We start from the raw sequence: 15,710 nt of genomic DNA on the forward strand, positions 1-15,710 counted from the left end.
TAGGATTTAATGGAGATAGAATGACTGTTGGTAAACAACATATAAATATACGGATGGTTTAATGAATGTATTAACTAAACAACCAATTACTATGGAAGATAAGAATACATTATAACATGTAATGATACATCAAATTATATATTGGTTTATTCACCAGCATTATATTCGGATAATAACACAAATAAAATGAAATAAAGTATGGTAATAAATATAGATACTTTATAAAATAAATTGTAGATATTTAACTTTCCAAATAATTACAAATGTTAACAAACAATTTACTTATATCATTATTAACGAATCTAAAATATCTGACATATTTGATTAGATTATGAAATAATATTCTTCAATCATTATGGAAAAGTGAAAAATATGTAAAACTATTAAACATGAACTACCAATTAATAAAGTATATACAGTTATAATTATTGGGGTCCTGAAACAAAATCAGGAGGAAGATTAGGTAGAGCTGATATGGGAATTTTCCTTTAAGGGAAGCTGGTAATAAATTCAATATTGCTTATAGAGATAATGAAGATTAAGAAGAAAGACACAGAGCTGCAAAACAACTCTTCGTTTGGTGAGAAATTAATTTCATCTGCAGTTTAGGGAATAATATGTGAAAATGAAGTTTTGGAATGGGATTAAATGTCGATGAAAAACGAAAGAGACATGAAACAAGATGGGAACTTAATTATATGGTTAGGTATTTCTGTTCTAAAACGAATTCTTGAATATCAACACAAAAACAACAAAGCATGATGGTGGATATTCAACAATGTTGCTTGCTGCATTAGGTGCAATTCATTCATTAGCTAGTAGTGTAGGAGTGATAGGTATGTCAGTTCATGATATACACTCCTGGAAATGGAAAAAAGAACACATTGACACCGGTGTGTCAGACCCACCATACTTGCTCCAGACACTGCGAGAGAGCTGTACAAGCAATGATCACATGCACGGCACAGCGGACACACCAGGAACCGCGGTGTTGGCCGTCGAATGGCGCTAGCTGCGCAGCATTTGTGCACCGCCGCCGTCAGTGTCAGCCAGTTTGCCATGGCATACGGAGCTCCATCGCAGTCTTTAACACTGGTAGCATGCCGCGACAGCGTGGACGTGAACCGTATGTGCAGTTGACGGACTTTGAGCGAGGGCGTATAGTGGGCATGCGGGAGGCCGGGTGGACGTACCGCCGAATTGCTCAACACGTGGGGCGTGAGGTCTCCACAGTACATCGATGTTGTCGCCAGTGGTCAGCGGAAGGTGCACGTGCCCGTCGACCTGGGACCGGACCGCAAGAACGCACGGATGCACGCCAAGACCGTAGGATCCTACGCAGTGCCGTAGGGGACCGCACCGCCACTTCCCAGCAAATTAGGGACACTGTTGCTCCTGGGGTATCGGCGAGGACCATTCGCAACCGTCTCCATGAAGCTGGGCTACGGTCCCGCACACCGTTAGGCCGTCTTCCGCTCATGCCCCAACATCTTGCAGCCCGCCTCCAGTGGTGTCGCGACAGGCGTGAATGGAGGGACGAATGGAGACGTGTCGTCTTCAGCGATGAGAGTCGCTTCTGCCTTGGTGCCAATGATGGTTGTATGCGTGTTTGGCGCCGTGCAGGTGAGCGCCACAATCAGGACCAGCACGAACGCTGGTCCAACTGAGGCGCCAGGTGGAAATGGCATGGCAAGCCATTCCACAGGACTACATCCAGCATCTCTACGATCGTCTCCATGGGCGAATAGCAGCCTGCATTGCTGCGAAAGGTGGATATACACTGTACTAGTGCCGACATTGTGCATGCTCTGTTGCCTGTGTCTATGTGCCTGTGGTTCTGTCAGTGTGATCATGTGATGTATCTGACCCCAGGAATGTGTGAATAAAGTTTCCCCTTCCTGGGACAATGAATTCACGGTGTTCTTATTTCAATTTCCAGGAGTGTAGAAATAAATGATTAAGAATTAGAAGAAGGTAAAACCCAATGAGGCTATGGAAAGTGAAACTGCTACTAGATTAATAAAAGTAAGAAAAAAATAACAAAGAAATAATCAGTCAACATATTTATCCTTCATCAAATTTAAGTTTAAAGTGGATAAGTTAATTTAGATACATCTAATGATTTTGTTAGTTTTTGTACATCTAATTACAAGAATAAATTTGTGGAACTCTTTTAGATTTATTTGGTGGTAATTTATGAAAACGATTCGTTAAATACTTAGAAAAATAAATTGATAATCTAAAGAGAATACAAAATTTTAAAGAATTTGTGTTGTCATTTGCATTTATTCGTATTACCACAATTCTTTATAATTTTAAATTTCAAATATTTAATTATAATAAATAAAAATTTTTGGAAATGAAATAAATTCAAAAGATAGAACATTAGAAAATATTATTAGTTTTCATTTAGTAGACCAAAAAAAGTAGTGATGAGCTAGCTCATCTTATTAAATTATATACATACCACAATCAAAAATAAAAACATATTCCAATATGAGAATAAAATAAAAAAAAGAATGTCAAAATCACATATTTCCAAATAACAAAGATTCCAATCATCATTAGATACAAAAAGAAAAAATGATCTATCATCAGCTGAAGGAGACAAGTATGTGACTATAATTTGAATTTTAGAAATGAAACTGTCCTTAGAATTAAAAAATAGTGAATCATCAATAAAGCAATAAAGCAGAAAAGAAAATGATTATAAGAGTTACCACATACAAAAATTAAAAATGTTCAGTTATCAATAGATCGAGAAATAGACGATATAATAGACAGATTTTGAAGGGAGTGATACGAAATTTTTCTGGTTAATAAGAGTTACGTTAGCTTCCTTGGAAGAAAAACAGACAATGTGAGTGATCTTTAAACAAAAGAGATATAGTTTTAAGCAATACTTATGACAACAAAGGAAAGATTGTGTTACAAATTCGGAATTATGATTGTTTTAATACAGTTAAATAATTACTTCAATATAGATATTTTAAAGAATCTTATCAAGAATGTGGACTGGAAATGGCAAGAAAAGCATGTCTAAAAGAAGGGAAATTTGTTAATATAGAGTATAGATTTACATGTCAGGAAGTCTTCTCTGAAAGTATTTGTATGGAGTGTAGCCATGTATAGAAATGAAACAAGGACGTTCAATAGTTTAGACAAGAAGAGAATAGAAGTCTTTGAATTGTGGTGCTACAGAAGAATGCTGAAGATTAGATGGGTAGATCACATAACTAATGTGGAGGTACTGGATAGATCTGGGAAGAAGAGAAATTTCTGGCACAAACTGACTGGAAGGAGAGATGCGTTGATAGGAGTTGATAGGGCATGTTCTGAGGTATCAAGGGATCACCAATTTTGTACTGGTGGGCAGTGTGGAGGTTAAAAACCATAGAGGAAGTCCAACAGATGAATACACTAATCAGATTGAAAAAGACATAGATGCCAGTACGTACTAGGAGGTGCACGATTTTTCACTGGAAGGAGTAGCATGGAGAGCTGCATCAAAACAATCTCTGGACTGAGTACCACAACAACAACAACAAAAAGAACAACGAAAGACGATTTTAATAAAATTAATATAACCAATCTATCAACTCACATTTTAAGAAAAGCTAATGCAATAAGTTTTTCAGATTATTTTTCATAACAGATTTAACTTAATGCTTAAAAAAGGTAATGAAACTCAAAGGTGTAAGTTAAACCAATAACTGAATTTCATTTTATGACTGGAAATAAACAAAGGTTGTATTCATTTTTAAATGATTTCAGACTTAAGAGAAATGTTCTTGTTGATAATAATTTTAAGAAAAGGTTTTTACATTGGGTATTCCAAATTACAGGGAGTGTATGTGAAAAAATTTCTGAAATAAATAATATAAATCTTTCAATGATGATACAAAATTAAATTTTTTTACAATAATATTAAAAGATAGAATTGATGCTTTTACTATAGAAATAGAATTATAAATATTTGGTGTAATAATAAAAATTTTTTGTTAATTTTTATTCAGTGTAAATGAAGGATTATCATGATATTGTTTGAGTTTGAAAGAATCAGTACGACTCATAATACATTGAGATAATAACTAAAACTGGAAGACAAATAATTGGTGGTTTCTGTTCAATTCGTTAAAATAACGACATTATTCATTGAAAACAATTAGTAGGCAATAGATGAAATGTTTGTGATAAATTTATTACTGAATTACGTAAATAAATGAAAAAAATTGAAAAATAATAAATCTAGCTTGTTTGGGAATCGGCCATTAGATGAAACCGGATATAATCCAAATGAACTAAGGTAAATTAAAAATAATATCAATAATAAATAAATGTTATAAATATTTATGAATGATAATTAATATATTTTCAAAATTCCCTAGTGATATTCCAGTTAAACATAATGCATGTAAAAATATAGTTGAATGATTTCAAAAAAATATTTAAAAATGGTTGAACAGAAATTATTAAAGCATAAAATTGTAAACAATTTTAAAATAAAATATTTCAAGTTTTAATAAAAAATACAATACTATTCATTATTAAACTTTTAGTGAAATAATATCATTTATTGTTGAAAGACTTTATAAAATGTTAAAATAAATTAATGCCAAGAAAGATTGATATACAATAATTTTATAAATGGGTTCATTTAGTTAAAAATGTTTATGATGTACAAAGCATCACCATACATTCCACCATACAAATGAACAGAAACATTTAATACAATAAAATGAATAACTGTTATTGTAACTTTTTATGCACCAAATTTATTAAATAATATTGCTAAATAATTAATTGTTGAGAATGTCAGGATTAGTAAATTTAAAGGAATTTTCGAGGAAGGATGTTCAGCAAGTTAGCCAACAAATTTTTTTGAAATTGGATATACTATACATTTGGAAGCCATTCACACACATAAAAAGTTTAAATGGTAAAGAAATAAAATGAATTTTTATGAAATTATATACTGAAAACAAATTTGTTTAATGCTCACCATGATAAAAAAAACTTAAATGTGTGTTAGTGAATTCGTAAGTGACCAAACTGCTGAAATTATTCAATTCTAAATACTAAATAAGAAAGGTAATACCGTGAATAATTAGGATTTGATAATTCACACAATAGTTCAATCAATAGGGATGTAGCAATTTTAGAAGACTGCTTCACTGGCCACAAAATAAAACCTTATAAATTTTTTTTGTAAATGGAGTTTGTCACTTAAAATTTTAAAATGTTTGGTATGGCTTCTGGCATTGATTCTGCAAATTCTTTTATTAAAGAAGATGAAGTATATTTCAATATTACAATAAATGTTAACAAAAATTATGCAGTGTCTGAATAATATGAGGTATTTAAATTTGAATTAATACAATTAATTGGCTTTAATAGTTTTAGCTCATTAAATTTACGTAAAAATGGTTATGACTACTCATTAAAAGAAATCACGAAAAAAGAAAGGGAACTTTAGTATCATATTTTTAAAAAAGAATTGATTTTGACATCTTTACATCCTAAGTTTTTTTAGTTCATTTCTCTCTATAAATGAAAAGTGAGAATAAAGTGACGTGTCCATTATGTAATCAAGAAAAAGAAAATTGTAATGACATACAAATTACAATGAAGAATACAACCCTCACAATGGGTTTATAAATTATACAAAGAAGAAACAAAAGAATATAGGGAAAAAAACTGAACATATAAAGGAAATCATTAATAACTGGTATAAAGAAGCATTTAGTAGGAAACACAAATAAGAATTTATATATTTTTCTAAACCAATTCGTGTATGTGTCTCAGAAAAGAGCAAACACCCTTAGTTCCTCAAAACATAAAGAGAAATATTATTTGAATATTGAATATCTTTGCAGAAAATTTGTTTGTGAAATATGACAGAATATGCACCAACAATTATCTGAACATGTAAAGAATTAAAAAGTAAATAATTAATCTTTAACTTTAAATCTTTGTGTTTGATGATGTACATTTTTTTATATTCTAAATTGACTTCTAAAATATAACCATATTTATCATCATGTAATATTTTAAGCATTTGTTCAAAATTGAAATAACCACTCAGGCTTTTATAAATGGTGAAATCATTGCACACCATTCAAATTATTTGTGTCCTAACTTGTAAGATAATTTGAATGCTGTTTTGCATAAAATATTTCATACCATTGTTATTTGATTTATCATATCTTTTAATACTTTGTGAAATTACTGCCAAATAACTGTTTCAAGAGATATAATCACTTCATAATCTTTTAATGAATCTAATTCATTTTGTTAATTTTTGACATACATTTGCAAGGTAATCCAAATGCAGTAAAGTACCAAGCTTGATCGACTTTATAAGAACAAACACACATTCTTGTAAAATTTTCTATTATATATCAGCTGATATTGAAGCATCAGATTTCTTATATAATATTGTATATAATACTGTATAAGAGGGGCTATGCTCCAGACTGAACGCTGAAAGGCATAATTAGTCTTAAATGATGATGATGATGATGATGATGATGATGATGATGATGTTGTATATTCTTCTACTTCTTTATATTAAATTTTGATGAAAACTGCCATTGGACATTGATAGTGTTTAGCTTTTACATCACATATATTAAGTCTTGAACAAAAATAGTTTTTATTAGTAAACTTTATTTCAATTTATCTTTACACTACCCATAATCATATGAGTAAACACCTCTTTTAATTATTAAATCTTACTTTGCCTCTAAATTGTTCCTTTATAAGATTATCAGTGCTCATTGCCATGAATTAAACACATTGAATAATATTAATGTTAATTCATCTTCTACATTTTGGTAAAAGAAATATACATTTGAGCAATATCTGGAACAGTGTCAATTTCTTGATTATCTATTACCAATTCTTTAACAAATAAATGAATGTCATAATTTGTTAAACTACAAAAAGAAACTGAAAAAAATTAGGATTTTTATAATTAATATTAAAATCATCATTTTTCCTGTTAAATGAGAATGATCTCTTGTATTTTTTTCTCCATTAGTAAATATTTTATGTTTTAAATTTTTTTTATCTTCTTTAATTTTCATAATTGATGTATTTCTTTCATATGATTTTAGTCTCTCTGTATTCTTGTTTTAACAGTTAAACTTATGTCTGCTGCATGTTTACCAGTATACCTTACAAGTATCTTATAATCAGCATTCGAAAATGTGTAACAATAATTAAAGATAGTGATACATGTTTTGATGTTTATTAATATTAGCTCATGTAGAATTTGCTTGACAAGTGCTACTATTTGTTAATAAACATTCAAAACCTACATAAATTGCAAAATATGAATGATTATAAAATTCAAATTTAATTATCTCACCTTTCTAAACAACAATATCTGCTTCTTGATGTTTTTTACAATCATTATTGTGATTGTCCAACTTTCTCTAGTGAACAAATATAGCTTAAACATTTATCACACAGAAAAATTAGATCTTCATTTTAATTGTATATTAATTTTTTCTTAAATTAAAAGAAGATAACATGTTTTTCTTGTTTATGTTTGTATGTTAAAGAGACATACATTAAAATCTTTAATCATAAGCATAAACATTAATTGAAACATATGATTTCTTTAAATTTTGAAATATCTTTGAATTGAGGAGGAAAATAAATTTTTCCTTTTCAAAAACTTTTATTAAATTTTAATCCAAGTTATTCATACTTTATAATTCATTCTGCATTATGAATTGATGGCCATAAAGCTGAAACATTGTTGATCTATATTTTATGTATTAGTTGTAGCTATCTTATGTTTAATATCTTTTGGTAAACCGATCTAAGGAAAACCAGATATTTGTTTGTGTCTATTAACATTTAATTCTAAACTATTTATATGAAATAAAGACCAACAATATTTTTTTTACCTTTGAATTTCAGTTAATGATTTATTCCTTGTATTTGTATGATGATCTTCTAAATTACTTACTCTTAATAAAACTTCGTTACTTGTTTAAAAGTAAATTCTTGTATTTCATTCATGTTTATAAAATTTAAAAATTTTTGTGTTACCTTTAAATGTATATAATCGTATTAAGATATTCTTTAATTCAGTGATTCCTTCTTCTTTCATTTGATCAAGGAATACTTTTGGTTCAAAAATATTATCATTATCATTACTATTCTTATAATCTATTATCCTTCATGTAAAAGTAGATGCATTTCTATTAAGACATTTAGATGACTTTAAAAAATCACTATCATCTAGAAAATTGTCACCTGAAGAACCTATTGATAGAATGTTTTATTTCTTGTTATCTACCTGCTAGAAGCTTTTAAATATAGTTCTTACTATGAATATTATTCATGTTATCTTCAGTTCTTTGATCAGATCGATTAGTTGTTATTTCTTAAGTTTAGAATAATTTTTTAATTTCTGGTTTTACAGATCTGATGATGTTATTTTATAATTTATTTCAATTCACTATCGCTATCATTAATATTATGGTTGAATTAAAATTTAGAATAAGATCGATGAATTGTTCACTTTTAAGTTCGGAATAATTTTTTTAAACTTAACATTTTATAAAGTGTTTATATTTTTGTATCTTGGTTTTGATCTCTGCTTTAATATAAAAATAATAAATAAATTCCACAAGATCTTTTTGAGTTACATATGTATAAAGTCTATCTTACAATAATTTTGTAATTTCTATAATGGAAATAACTTGATCAACAGTTTTCTTTAGAAAAATGTTATAAATATTGAAATAAATCAACTTTGGAGCACATTTTTTCGTTTTATTTACAAACAAAACATAAGATTTTCATTTTTTAAATAACATTTGCATTTCAAATACACTTGTATATCTTTTCTCATGTTGATTAATGTACAAAAATATATAAATTGTTATATTTTTAACATTTACTGTTGAAATGTACCTTTGAATTTTTTAGGGAAAGTACATTCAATTCTAGCAGTAAACACATTTTATATTTTAAAATAAATAAGAAAGTCGTTTGTGGGTGTTGATAAATGTTATCTTGTGGAATTTATTTATCAAGTAAACATTTATTAATTTTTATATTTTAAAATAAATAAGAATTTAGTTTATGGGAATAAATAAATGGGATGCTGAAAACTAAAATTGCAGAGTTATTTAGGGAAATTCTTATTAATGAATCAATTAATTGATTTATGAATCGACTAAAATTAGTTAATTAATCAACTAAACTGGTTGCTTAATAAAATATGGAATTTTAGAAAATTTGCTTTTACGCCATAATCGGTTTACAATACTATATTTATTGTTATGCAAACTTCATAGTTACTGAATTTGCTGTTTATAATGTCTTGCAGCTTTAATTGCAAATGGTTTTAGATTGTTTGTCTAAAGGAAATGTTCTCAGTTCATCAATAAAAATGTTTAAAATGCCTTTGCATCAGTTCGACAAAACGCAAAATCTAATATAGCTTCCTTGATGACTTTTTGAATTTAGGCAAACATTGTTCCTGTAACAGCATTACGATCATCAGTCCACCTTTCATTGGTGTCACCCTCAAAACTATCAGGCCTTTGTAATAGGAAGTCTACAGAAGTTCCTTTGAGTGTTTTTTCTCAGACTATTTCTTCAGTGCAGTTGTCAGAGAATGTTTTCAGTATTGTGTTACAAGACTGTTTGTATTTATCTTCAATAAGGCATGCTTAGTTACTTCAGATGATCCTGTGCAGTTCAATGTTACAAACTGCTTCTACCATATGGCCTCTGTATTTCTGGCACATCAAGTTTGAACTTTATTTGAATGACTCTTTGACTGATGTGTCTGTACACACACCTGATGTTGTCTAAGTCCATGGACCACAGTTACTCCTGTCCACATTATTTCGCAGTTGGATTCATTTTGAAGGTCACTGTAGCTAATGCTACTGCTTGAAACATTAAGCACCCATCCTCCTGGAGGGTCTTATCTGTCTCTCATATACATGTTGCTTGTGTTCCGTACTGTACACTCTGTGATTCAGCCAACTTTCCATTCACCTTTTCATGTGGTGGCAACTGCTGTCCGGTTCATTGTAATAGCAGCTTTGGGTGAAGTTGTTTGCCTAATTGACTGACATGGAACTTGTGGTGAGGGCAGTGGAAAACCAGCACCAGGTCTGCGACCAACATCACTTGTTCGACATGGGGGCCTGCATGGTGCTGGGCTACTCGCCTAGATGTGTGAAGCATAAAGGCTGGTAGAGAAGGTGGGAATGGAAGGAGGAAAAAAAAAGTCTGAATTGAATGCCCGCTGTAATGGGATAGGTAGAAGCCAGGTTCCTCCACTTGTCAGTGAACCAAATATACAATTAAAGATTTGTTTTATTCTGTAAACAAGTGAATCTAACCACTGAGTTCATGTGTGTGTGTGTGTGTGTGCATGTGTGCATGTGTGCTTGTGTTTGTGTGTGTGTGTGTGTGTGTGTGTGTGTGTGTGTGTGTGTGTGTGCGCGCGCCTGTGTGGGTGTAGATGCTTGTGTGTAATCTGGATAAAGTGTTCATAGTGGAATAAATTTGTTGTGGACACCATTGGGTAGCACAATCACCATGTCCAGCGTCCAGCTGTGTACTGGCCACAGAATAATGTCCTTGTTACTGCTCCACCCCACAATGTGCCTGCAGTGGTTCGAAAACAAGTTAATGGTACTATAAACTGAAGAAATCTCAAAAAGAGATTGGTTGCACATCATACCTACATAAATCTTGTTGTGTATTTCCACTGGAAACTGGTAGAAGAAAGGTATGTTACACAGGTGGTGGTATGGGAAATGCAGAAAGAAGGTTGTTCCTCAGGTTCGGTCTGGAGAGAGAATCAGCCTCCAGTAGATGTAGGGGCAATCTATGGACGAAGGATGATGGTGATGGATTCAGAGCGAGCTGGCAAACAATTGGGTCAATGGAATATCCTTCCAGGCTACCTATTCAATGAAATGAGGCTATAATGAATAAACTGGCGTATTTCATTTACTCATCCTTAATACTAATTTATTTTATTTTCCAAAATCATTCTGCATAACTGGGATTGGAGGAGGCAGAGAGAACGAATAGGAAAGAACTGCTGACGTCAGCTACGTCGTGACCTTATGGAGAATCAGCAGTGACGAGTGTAAATGTGTGACAGACAGGCATTCGAATCTGCGATGCCCTGCATCCTAGGAATTTGCTTTAACCAATGAGCTGAGAGAGGACATGTCACTCTCTCACTTGTTTTCATATTTAAGGCAACTCTTTAACGTTGTTATTACACCCTAGACATTATTTTTATGGGACAACAGGAAGTTATCAATATGAGCAGCCGCTGATGGGAGCATGTGCGTTGTTGATGTATGTAGGCTCTTTGCGATGGCTCTCCATCAAATAGTATTTTCTGGAGTTGAGAACATGCAAGCTGTTTAGCTATTTAACAGCAAACTTTGCAGTGTACATTTTGCAGCTATTAGGGAGAGGAACATCTCGATGCACTTACCAAGGACTCTAACACGGTCGCAAGATTTCCTCGCGCCGTTGTGCAGACACTACTTTCGGCCGAAGAGGCGAAAAAACTGCCGTTTGGCCACAGCAGGTAGAGAAGCGCAGGAGAGAAATAGATAGCAAGTGAAGGCATTTCGACAGTGTCATAAAGTCTCATTGTGTAAAGTGGTGGTGACCATAAAAATTGGCGCGTTTCGATGTTTGGACTAGAGGCTACCGATCGAGCCGTCAGGTGGTGTTATCCCTCTGCCTGCTGAGATTTTTGGGAAGCCTCAGGTCTTCAGAAGAATTTTAGAAGAGAATGCAACATTTATGGTGGCTCAGAAATTGTCTATGTTGAGACACAAAACACTTAGTTTAAGCGAGGCCCCTTATTGAGCATGCTGTAATGTTCGACACAACCAGACAATGAACTCTGTGTGTCGTTCACTTTAGGCCTGGACGGGAACTCAAAACACGCTGCCTAAAGTAGCTTTGGGAAAAACAAGGCAGGGGCAAAACGACTTCTCCTCGTTGCAAGGGAATTTAATAGTCAGATTTTCTGATAAAAGTGGTATACTCCAATGCAGGCTAGCAACAACAACCTCTCACGTAGGGCAGAACCAGTTTAGCAGACGCATGGCCAGGCAGACAAGTGGAAGGTGTACAAGAGAAAGTAATTACTGTCAAGACATAAACTTACAGTCACCTGTACTCTTTCTGATCAAACCGCAAGTCCAGTGTAGTCTTGCAGTGCCACCTCAACAAAATGTTCATGTCAATTGCGTGGAATATCTTGGCACACTTCTCGAGCGACTCCCACTCCCACCGAGCGGCATCTATTTGCAGTCCTCCATGCACGCTGCTTTGAATTTCTCTCAGGAGGTCTAACGTACTTGTGCATCTGCACTGAAGTGGGTGGATTGATTGCCCATCGAGGGGAATCAATTATATGAAGGTGTGGTGTCTGTTCTGAGTCGTCGCCACTGATTCTGCATAAAGCCGCGATGCATCTGGCATCAATAGTTCCTGCCCTTTCCTTTCTACTCTCACCAATTTACGTAATATGAACCGCATCTGTGGATTTGACGTGGTGTCTGTTCTTTTGGATGTGTCTGAAGGAACAGACACCAAGCATTCATGTAATAACATACTGAGGGCGGTGGTTCTTCATGGTATACGCTCTGTGCAGTGACATTTCGTTTCTGTTTCGCAGATAGCTTCTGAATCAGATCTACAACATCCCTGGATTGTGGCCGCTTCCACGGTGGCTGTGTTTCCACCCAGTGGATGATGGTAAAAGCTGGAGGGACGAGCCTCCGGTAATCAAAAAAGGTTCACGAGGCGAGTGTTTGAAACCACAGTCCATCCAACCATACTCCCGGAAACTGCGAGTGAAGACGCCTAAGTTTTTGCAGCTAAGTCCACGGTCTTCTACAGGATTGATTCTTACACTTCTCCGACCGGACTGAGGTTATTTCGGCCTCGAAGTGACGTAAATCACTTTGAAGTTAATCGACCTTCCACGTATGAAGGTGGCTGTATGTGTGAAGCCACTCCGTTCTAACGATTCGATGTGGACACACTTGTTTTAAATTGGAAGGTGCATGGGCTTTGTCACTCGATTTAATGATGAGACCCCTGCTTCAACTCTACGTCCTCACCAGGCGTCTGGCGGGCAGAGGAACTGCGATCTGGCAGCGGCAAACGAGCAGCGGACCGCGAGTAGAGCAACCGCGTCCTGCCGCCGATAACGAAGGACGCGGAGGCGGAGGTGCACGCAGGCCGGACGGGAGGTCACGAGCTGCTCCAGCCGGCGCCGGTCCGCTGCCGCTGCCTCCGGCGCCGCTGTAACGAGCTGACGTCACCTTCGGCGCGCCGCGCTTCCCGTCCGCCGACTTGCACTGCAACTCCGCATCAATCTCGGTCACCTCTACATGTCGAGAAACCGTTCGTAGCAGACAGTGTCAATCCACTCCGCCACCTACTGTCATCAATTTATTTCTATCACGCTCCTCTTAACTCTCAGTACCGTCAACAGTAGTCTGAGATCGTGGATGGTGTGGTGAGAATGTTGTGTAATCGATCGACATCGAAGTTTCCACATTGTCTTACTTCAGATGAGAGTTGACAACAAATTGCTGGAAATAGTATACACTCCTGGAAATTGAAATAAGAACACCGTGAATTCATTGTCCCAGGAAGGGGAAACTTTATTGACACATTCCTGGGGTCAGATACATCACATGATCACACTGACAGAACCACATGCACATAGACACAGGCAACAGAGCATGCACAATGTCGGCACTAGTACAGTGTATATCCACCTTTCGCAGCAATGCAGGCTGCTATTCTCCCAAGGAGACGATCGTAGAGATGCTGGATGTAGTCCTGTGGAACGGCTTGCCATGCCATTTCCACCTGGCGCCTCAGTTGGACCAGCGTTCGTGCTGGACGTGCAGACCGCGTGAGACGACGCTTCATGCGGTCCCAAACATGCTCAATGGGGGACAGATCCGGAGATCTTGCTGGCCAGGGTAGTTGACTTACACCTTCTAGAGCACGTTGGGTGGCACGAGATACATGCGGACGTGCACTGTCCTGTTGGAACAGCAAGTTCCCTTGCCGGTCTAGGAATGGTAGAACGATGGGTTCGATGACGGTTTGGATGTACCGTGCACTATTCAGTGTCCCCTCGACGATCACCAGTGGTGTACGGCCAGTGTAGGAGATCGCTCCCCACACCATGATGCCGGGTGTTGGCCCTGTGTGCCTCGGTCGTATGCAGTCCTGATTGTGGCGCTCACCTGCACGGCGCCAAACACGCATACGACCGTCATTGGCACCAAGGCAGAAGCGACTCTCATCGCTGAAGACGACACGTCTCCATTCGTACCTCCATTCACGCCTGTTGCGACACCACTGGAGGCGGGCTGCACGATGTTGGGGCGAGAGCGGAAGACGGCCTAACGGTGTGCGGGACCGTAGCCCAGCTTCATGGAGACGGTTGCGAATGGTCCTCGCCTATACCCCAGGAGCAACAGTGTCCCTAATTTGCTGGGAAGTGGCGGTGCGGTCCCCTACGGCACTGCGTAGGATCCTACGGTCTTGGCGTGCATCCGTGCGTCGCTGCGGTCCGGTCCCAGGTCGACGGGCACGTGCACCTTCCGCCGACCACTGGCGACAACATCGATGTACTGTGGAGACCTCACGCCCCACGTGTTGAGCAATTCGGCGGTACGTCCACCCGGCCTCCCGCATGCCCACTATACGCCCTCGCTCAAAGTCCGTCAACTGCACATACGGTTCACGTCCACGCTGTCGCGGCATGCTACCAGTGTTAAAGACTGCGATGGAGCTCCGTATGCCACGGCAAACTGGCTGACACTGACGGCGGCGGTGCACAAATGCTGCGCAGCTAGCGCCATTCGACGGCCAACACCGCGGTTCCTGGTGTGTCCGCTGTGCCGTGCGTGTGATCATTGCTTGTACAGCCCTCTCGCAGTGTCCGGAGCAAGTATGGTGGGTCTGACACACCGGTGTCAATGTGTTCTTTTTTCCATTTCCAGGAGTGTATATACCGTAAAATAGCTATCATTAACTATCCAGAACGACCTTAAGCGGTATGACCACATAAAGAAAATACAGGGGTGGTTATAATTAAAGTGCAGATACTCGTGGAGGTTCAGAGTGGACTGTGAGCTGTAATTACACTGTCAGCGAAACTCGATACGCATGCTAATGCCTTAACGCGGAACCGATTTATGCTGAAAAAATAGTTCCAGTCTTGGCCACCACGTACAAATATGGTGCTGTGCAGCATCTTCTCCTAGTCTCGTGTAATACTGAACCAATTCTATAAGCGAAGGTTAATAATGAAATCGACATTATGCCGTTTTAACTTTGATCTTTTCTACCCAAGTCCCGCTCCTAATGCATTACATATGGAAATATTTCTCTACATCTTTCTTGCATTTCTATACGTCTTTCTTGCATTCACAGCGACAGAGTTGCACCCAGCGGCCATATTTGGAACTACGTACTTTAGCTATCGTGCCTTTGGTACAGCCCATGTTGGACATCTGTTAATAGCTGCACTTTAATTATAACAGCCTAGTCATACGAAAAGCGGATACCAAACTAAGATTTGTAAGAAGAATCTTATGAGGCTTAACTGCTAAGGTCACCAGTCCCTAAGCTTACAAACTACTTAACCTAAATTA

The sequence above is a fragment of the Schistocerca cancellata genome, chromosome 2 (assembly GCF_023864275.1).
Source record: "Schistocerca cancellata isolate TAMUIC-IGC-003103 chromosome 2, iqSchCanc2.1, whole genome shotgun sequence".
NCBI classification, from domain to species: Eukaryota; Metazoa; Arthropoda; class Insecta; order Orthoptera; family Acrididae; genus Schistocerca; species Schistocerca cancellata.